Consider the following 8,167-nt stretch of genomic DNA (forward strand, 5'->3'; position numbering starts at 1 on the left):
CTCGGGGGTAACTGTCCTCGGGGTGGTAATAGTCCTCGGGAGTAGTTGTCCTCGGGGTGTAGTTCTCCTCGGGGGTAATTGTCCTCAGGGGTATTTGTCCTCGGGGGTAATTGTCCGGGTGTAATTGTCCTTAGGGGTAATTGTCATTAGACTGTAATTCACCGGGGGTATTTTTCCGGGGGGTAATTTTCCTGCGGGGATAGTTTCCGGGGGGGGGGTGATTTTCCGGGGGGTGATTGCCAGGGGGTAACTGTCCTAGAACCGTCCATAAAGAAACATATTCAGTTGGATGATAGTACATTTTTATGGCTACGTTAATGTCGAAATAGAATGTGAGAGTGACACAAATCCAGTTGCAGCAGAAGCTCTTGTTTTGTTATGGTGGTACCATTGAATTTATACTGTAAACTTGTATTGCTGGTGTATACTTCTTAATAAGTGAGTGAAAAGAGTTGAACGTGCGAATCTCGTTCAGCAATGCTTGAGTAATTAAGCCAGCAAATATCGAAATATTGATGCAATCTCTGACTTGTGATGGGCCATCATGTCATGTGAAAAAAGTTGGAAAGATTTTGAGCATCTATGAAAGTGCCTGACCTTCTTCTTCTCTCCTTCCCCACCGACTAAACCCAGATAACCATGTCAGTGTCTTTTTAAATATCTGTCCCGTCATCAAACTATAATGAGAAACGCCCTGGCATCAAATGAGATCTTGAAGGATGAGGAGGGGAAGTCTTTCAAATGGGATTATTGGAAGGAGCTGCATGAACTGCAGAAAGATGAAGACTTGCGATTAGGCAACAGAGTACGATTGAGTGCTCACATGGCACATTCAGTGGCAAACAAAAATGAAAGTAAACATTGCTGATAAAACTCTGTGCAGCAGTGTTGCGAATGCAATATGATTTCTCGAAGAGCAGGGACTTCCTCAGTTCAAGGGCTGCAATGCCACAGTAAAAGTATATCACATCTTCGATTTACTGAACTCACGAAATCCATTAGCATGCAACTGTAAAATTATTATTCGTCCATAAAATAAACACTTTTTAAGACCATTCATGACAGATGCTTACAGATACCTCAGTTCCATCACAAAAGCTCATGGAAAATACATGTACATTTACACCACGCAAGACCCTATTCCTCGGCTTTTTGATTGGCATCAAGACCCAGGACCAAAATCCCGTTCAAACTAATTGGAGCAAAACCAATTGAAATCGGTTGCCAACTGGTTTTCTAATAGGGAAATTGGAACAACTGGTTCCAGCTAAAACCAGTAGCCAACTGGATCCAGTTGAAACCAGTTAAACGTTCCCAACTGGTTCTAATTGAATACAGTTGATATTTCCAGTTGATTTACCGATATTGTGATAATCAATAATCAATATTGGAAGCTGGCCACCAACTAAATATATAAACTCTTGCAATTACCCCATCACAATGATCATTTGAAGTGAATTACAGATGTGTTTTACTAGTTAGAATACTGGAGCTCGTATGGTATACATATATACAAAATTAAACATTTTGTTTCTTGGTTAGTGATTACATATATCAATATATCTATGTTTACGTCTTAGATTAGATGAAAAACATGATCAGACATAAGATAAATTTGTCAATGATTGACTAAGACTTTCTTAACATTTTCCCTCTTTATTTCCCCCTTGCCTCTTCCTTATATCCGTTGTTTTCTTTCTCTCTCTCTCTCTCTCCCTGCACCTAATTCCCCCATCCCTTTCTCTCTACTTCTCTGATTCGCACTGTTTTCCTTAATTTTGGCCATCTGGCCGTGAATAATTTCTTATCAGTAAACTGTTGAAAATAAACAAATAAATGTCCCTCCCCCCTAGACAAAATATAAACACGGAGGTGTTCAATAGGCTTATCTTGGAAGAGGATTTTGCTTTTATTCAAATGTTAACAATACTTTTTGTGTATCTTGGTCTGCTACCTTGTTGGGCGTTCAACAATAAGGGATAGAGCAACGTCGAACTGGCGCTGCTCAGTGGCTGCCGGGCTCACGATCAATTTGGCAAAAATAATTTCCGTTTCGGTTTAATAACATTTGGAGTGGACTATTAGGCTATTATTATATGATTATTATTATTATTATGAGTTGCATCAAATGAAAGAGGAGGATCTAAGCTTTCCAATTATTTGTCATTTATCAATTATAATTGTGATTCAGTTATGATACAACATCGATAATTCTCGGTTTCGTTTTATCTGGGACGCACTGTGTATGAAAAAGCCGGCTTAAAACTACACTAGGGACTTTTAGATTTTCGTGGACTGATACGTGTGACGTCCATTGAAGGCAGTGCATTAAAAGGACGTCGATCGTAGCATAGACCTATTGTCTTCGTGCGAATCTAAAAGTCCCTACTGGTGCATCTAAGACGACGGCATATACAACTAATATCAGAATAGCGTATAACTGTGCCATCATGCGCATGGTCGACTGGGCTTTACAAGTTGAAAAGCGGCGGCGTGTGCACTCGAGCGTATTTCCCAGCGCGATCAACGGCCACACGTTTATCTGTGCATTTTGAATGGGGATGAGCGTTCTATGTATTTTCCAGTGTTGTGGTACCGACGCACCACATAAGCCGTGCGTATTAGTACAGTTTCTGCCAAACATGCCAAATTTGTGAAACTTCCATAACATCCTGAAAATGCTCTAAGACGACTAAAAAAGAAATGAAATGATCAACAATACCTTCTTGATGCAGAATAACAGGTCCAATGTCACCTCTGAAGCTAATTTGGTTGAACTTTTGACGTTTTTTTCAGGACAACACAATCCTATTTCTAAACGTATTTATGTGATTGTACTTTACGTACAGCCGGCCGGTGGAGTGGCGTTGGCAAAGAAGTGGAGGTACTGCGATATAGATCGATAGTTATGAGTGGATAACTATTATCTGTTCATGCTATTGTTTTCTTTTGTTGTAAATTGGGTTGTTAACCAAAGCGATCTGTCTCCCTCTCTCTTTAAAGGGGGAGGAGAGTATTATACCACCACTCAATTTGGGTTTACTGTCTCTCTCTTTCTTTCAAAATCTTTCTCAATTTTAATTGTTGGACAATACGTTGATGTCAGTTGATATATGATTATTGGTCCTGTGAAGTCCTATGTACCCTTTAATTATGTTTAAATGTGATTGCTCTTGAGTGTTTTTTTTCTTCTTTTCATATCTATGTATTTAAAGTGTCAATTTATACAGTTTTATGGTACAAAGTATATATACATATAATTATATTGTGAACCATTTATATGCCTGCCTTTTTTACTGTATGAAATTCAACTTATGGTTGCAATAAATGAAAGATTTAATATGATTGTTGGTTTCTCTCTCTCTCTCTCTCTCTCTCGCGTTCTCTTGGGTTTCATAATAGAGGTATTGTCAATAATTGTTGATGGGTTTGAATTAGAGAAATATATCTCTCCTTGACGATGTAGGCAGCTCTCCCAATGTGCTCTGATCAAGGATTTCTTAGGGGTAGGGGTCAACATTTGAAATTAATTTGAAATTTAGTGTCCTAAAATTTGAAAATCGTGCCGGCCAATACTTTGCTCAGTGGGGGAGGGGGGGGGGGGGGTAGTGAGCATTTTTTTTTTTGGGGGGGGGAGCCCTCGGAAATTTGAAAAATCGCATGGAAATTTGAAAAAACATGGATAATACTACTTTTCAAGGGTTTTCTATGACGAGGAATTCATTTATGACACCGGTTCTTTTTTTAAACATAATGGCCCGAATTCACAAAGCAGGGTTTGAGCTCAGACCAAGGTTTATGTGCGTCATATGACGCGTTTCAGGTTTGAGTTCAGACCTTGGTCTGAAATGCATTTCATAAAGCCGGTTTGTCCTCAGACCAAGGTTTATGTACCTCATATGACGCGTTTCAGGTTTGAGTTCAGACCTTGGTCTGAAATTACATTTTACAAAGCAAGGTTTGTCCTCAGACCAGGTTTATGTACGTCATCAGACCCGAAATTTACAGACTGCTCAGATAGGAGGTTTGTAATTTCTCAAACCTGGTTTGAGAGCTATCAACCAATCAGGATGCAGCACTGGGTGGAGATAATTTATGCTCGATTGATTTTATCCAAATAATTCACCGCCAAAACAATCTGCGAGTATCTGGTCAGCCCGATTTTAGTGCAATTGAAATCTCTCAATCTCTCGATCCTTTCCTTAAAATCGTAAGTATAAAACCTGTACATGTAGTCGAATTCATACTCTTCACGTTATTTACATTTCACTATTTGATATGCTTTATAACTTTCCATTTTCCATGAAATGTTCGGTGTTTTCATATCCGACGGCCTCTCAATTCCAGAGTTCAGGGACTGAGGGAGCTCGAGTCCAACGCCCAAGGCGGGCCGTAGACCTCTTCTAGATATCTGAGTATGACTCACTGTCATGTTTAATTTTGTCTTGTTGTCAGCAATGCCATGACACATGCCAATTAGACTAGGCCTAGACTAGACCTACACTAGTTATTACAAATTCATGATATTGATAATAATACCAGGCTCTAGCCTAGGCCTGGCAATGATGTCCATCACTTGACTAGGACAGTGTAGGCCTACCTAAATAAATAGAAATTGAAATGGCATCAGCAATGCCAATGTTCCCCAAAATGAATCACACTGACAAGCATAGACCAAAAGCTTCAGTCTCTCTATATTGCCGGTTGTTCACTGAGACTACGTCTGGCTCCACTAGTAGACCTTCGATTATAGAATGTCAACAAATGTCAGTTTTATTATTTTTATGAAAGAAATGACCCATATCAGACGGTTATTTCTGTATATGAGTCATGACAAGCAAAGCTTTTATTAAATTTAGATCTGGTTCTAATTGTCTTAATTAACTGGCTTAGTTTCCAGAGCGAGGATCACCCACAAAGTCACAAGCACAAGTAACATTTCTTTATTTTAAAAACATTGTTTAAACATTTGTTTCATTTTATCTTCACTCCAGTAAAGATGGTAGAAATGCAGCTGATTCAGCATAATGAGCTGGTGTACCCGGAGGAGGAGCTGGAGCAATATATAGCAGCACAACCGGGCAGAGGCCTCTGAGATTGGAAAAACCCGCTGGATGATGAGCCTTTTGTTTTTAATAGATTGAGGTACTTTTAATTCAAATTCTGTATTGGGAAAGTTGGCGAAAACATGGCCAAACTACTTGATGAACATAATTATCATAGCTATAAAAAAGGGCTTCTGTTGTAAAATCCAACCCTAGTGTCGTTGTTAAAATCCAGAAATATTTCAATTCATGTTGACCGCCTAAATTCACTGTTCATGTGCCCCGCTCCGCTGGTCTGCCTACGACCGTGCAAGCCCCTAATGCCATGCACATGTGCGTTTACATAAATTTATTGAATTTCTAAGCATTTTCTGTCATATTCCATACATTGAAAGATTAGTTGTGATATTTATTCTTTTACATGGTAGGTGATGAAAGCATTAATTGTCATAATTTGTGTGTGGGGCATTTCCCAATACTGTTATTTGGCTTTAATACATGAGGAAATTATTCAGATTATGTGTTGGAAACAAGTTTGTGATTTGTTGCTTAAATTTCACAAAAGGTAAAGCCGTGAAGGAGATTAGAAAAGGCATAGACAATTTTGTCTTTTACGTTAAATTGATTCACACCACATCTAGAAATCAGGATATTTTTTTTTACGTGACAGTGACAGTTGGGGATGCAATAATATAATAGCATAAACCAGCCAAAAAATGATTTATTTGAATGCTTGTTTTTTTTATTTTTTAAAAAAAGGTAATTCCATCTAAAGGATGCACGGTGAGGAGGCGGCGTGCCGTGTCACATTCATCTGTTTGCCGAATGGAGAGTAGTGAGGGATGTTTCCGAAGCTGTTGTCAGAAGAAAGGGACAAGTCATGAAGTTTCCTACAAGTTACAACAAGGCAAAAAGTGACTATTATTCAGAAGCAGTTTTTCCAGCACTGCAGATTTCCAGGAGTTGCTGTTGATGGGACACATGTTTACATCAGGAGCCCTGGTGGGGCAAGAGCCAGGTACTACTTCAATATGAAGAACAGGTACTCCTTTAGACCTTTTTTTTGTACCTTGCAAAATTTTCACATTAGATATATACACTCTCCAGTCTTGTGTGTTGTACATCCATGCTAATTCATTGGTGACCAATGCAAGATTTCTAGTGGCCAAATGGATATTAAAGTAATATTCCCGTACTGGTACTCATTTCACTGCCTTTGTACACAGTTAAGAATATCCAATGGATAGTTAAACTTAAAAATCCTAACACTCGTTAATATCTTTTTAACGAAAGGGAAATTTGAAAAATCAAAACTTGTTCCATCCTTCTATTGGCAATGCAGATATGACCTCTAGATTTCTGATATTATGTTGATGGCCATGGCAATTGGGCCACTGTTTTTGCCATTGATCAATGAAAGAAAAAACAACAAAGAGAAGCATGTAAATTGATCAATGGCAATTACCAATATATTTTAAACTATAGAAAAACAAACAGGTTCATTTACCATAAAAAGATGAGAGAGTGGGTACCCCCTCTCCCCCCCCCCCCACACACACACAAAGCATTTGTTGTTTTAGGCTCGAAATGTTTTGTTAAAAGTGAGATTATTATTTTTGTTTACATTGTTACAAGATAAACAATGAAAACATGAGTTAAAAATGAAGAAATACTTCATCAGTCAATAAATATAGGGTAATTAGCATTTTCTTCCATTTTTTGTTGTATAAATAGATATTAAAAAGCAATTATCACACATTCAACTGCATTTGCATTAATTACCATAAATAACAAGTGAAATTTATACATTTCACGGCCTATCTGAAGTGTGAAATGAGTGAGTTTTCATAACTAATGAATTTCATGTTGACAGGTTGTCTGTGATTATGCTGGGAAAATAACTAGTATCGTTGCAAGGTGGCCTGGACTGGTAGCAGCCACGATACCAGGATCTTTTCTGGGTGTGCACTGAATTGACAGCTTCATGCTAGGGCATATGATTAACAGTTGATTCTTGGAGATAGACTATAGGGTAGGTAGATTATTTCTTTATATGAAAACATTCGTTTATTCTTTTTCTTAATCAATCTTGTTTCCTTTTTTGTATATGGCCAACATGTTACATGTTAGGAATGTTCATTTGGTAATATAGTAACAACTCGCATTAAGTAATTAATTCAAATAAGCTCATGTGCTTTTAAATTTCAGTTCACCAATCATAATTAATGTTTTTGATATCTGGATGCAACTTGATTAGTTTGTTGTCAAGTGGAACCTCATAGTTTTTGTATTAGTGACACAGGATTGAATAATTCCTGATTATGTGTACAATACATTGTATCCTTTTCTATAGTATTACCCCCCCCCCAACCCCCTCCAAGAAAAAAATGAACAAGTTGAAATTAAGAATATTGTTTATGATATTGTTTATTTTGTCCATTCGATTTTGCAGGTATCCATGCCTTCTCTGCCTCATCAGAAGCCATTTCGTCATTCAGAGGGTCGACCACAGATGTGCTTTAAAGGCCATCTGTACTAGTTCAGCCAAAGAGGATTAGACAACCCAGCGAGGTCACTGACGGGAGGCTATCTCATCAATTCAGTTCTCAATTAACATAAGAAAAAGAGGATCATGGGGGATTAACAGGCACAGATTGGGGAAGTTTTCTATATAGAGGGAGCAAGTAGCTACAAGTAGTACAGTGGGGCTTTAACACTTCACACACACAAAAAGGGAGATGTGTGATTGAGCGCATATTTATTAAATGCAAGGATGAGGACGTTCCATGCCTCATCAATATAAGAGAGAAGGTCGACACTTCTTAATTATTTTTATGCTTTCCTGTTGCCCATATTGGGGAAATTCACGTTGTGCAAATATAGCATTGGTTTGGCCAAGTATAGCATAAAAAAACTACCACTGGAGCTTACTAACAAGCATTTATTGCTTTCTTAGCTGTCAAGTAAAATAACCACCACTATCTATCTATTTAGTGAGCTATACATTATTTAATTAAGGATTCCACAAAAATGTTCAATGTATACGGTAATAAGTTATAAAATACAGATTTAACTCAATTGCAACTGGAATTACCTCAAAACGTATTTCAAAATACGGCCCC

General features: G+C 37.9%; 1 long non-coding RNA gene across 1 annotated transcript; it reads left to right on the forward strand.

Annotated features, from left to right (window-relative positions):
- Nucleotides 1-4,136: 4,136 nt before the first annotated feature.
- LOC115924048 lies at nt 4,137-7,656 on the forward strand. The gene is made up of 3 exons (XR_004064146.1): nt 4,137-4,210; nt 6,919-7,077; nt 7,498-7,656. It is a non-coding gene; the product is annotated as an uncharacterized LOC115924048 (long non-coding RNA).
- Nucleotides 7,657-8,167: the final 511 nt, after the last annotated feature.

Source organism: Strongylocentrotus purpuratus, unplaced genomic scaffold (assembly GCF_000002235.5).
Source record: "Strongylocentrotus purpuratus isolate Spur 01 unplaced genomic scaffold, Spur_5.0 spur5_contig_36, whole genome shotgun sequence".
In the NCBI taxonomy this organism is placed as follows: domain Eukaryota; kingdom Metazoa; phylum Echinodermata; class Echinoidea; order Camarodonta; family Strongylocentrotidae; genus Strongylocentrotus; species Strongylocentrotus purpuratus.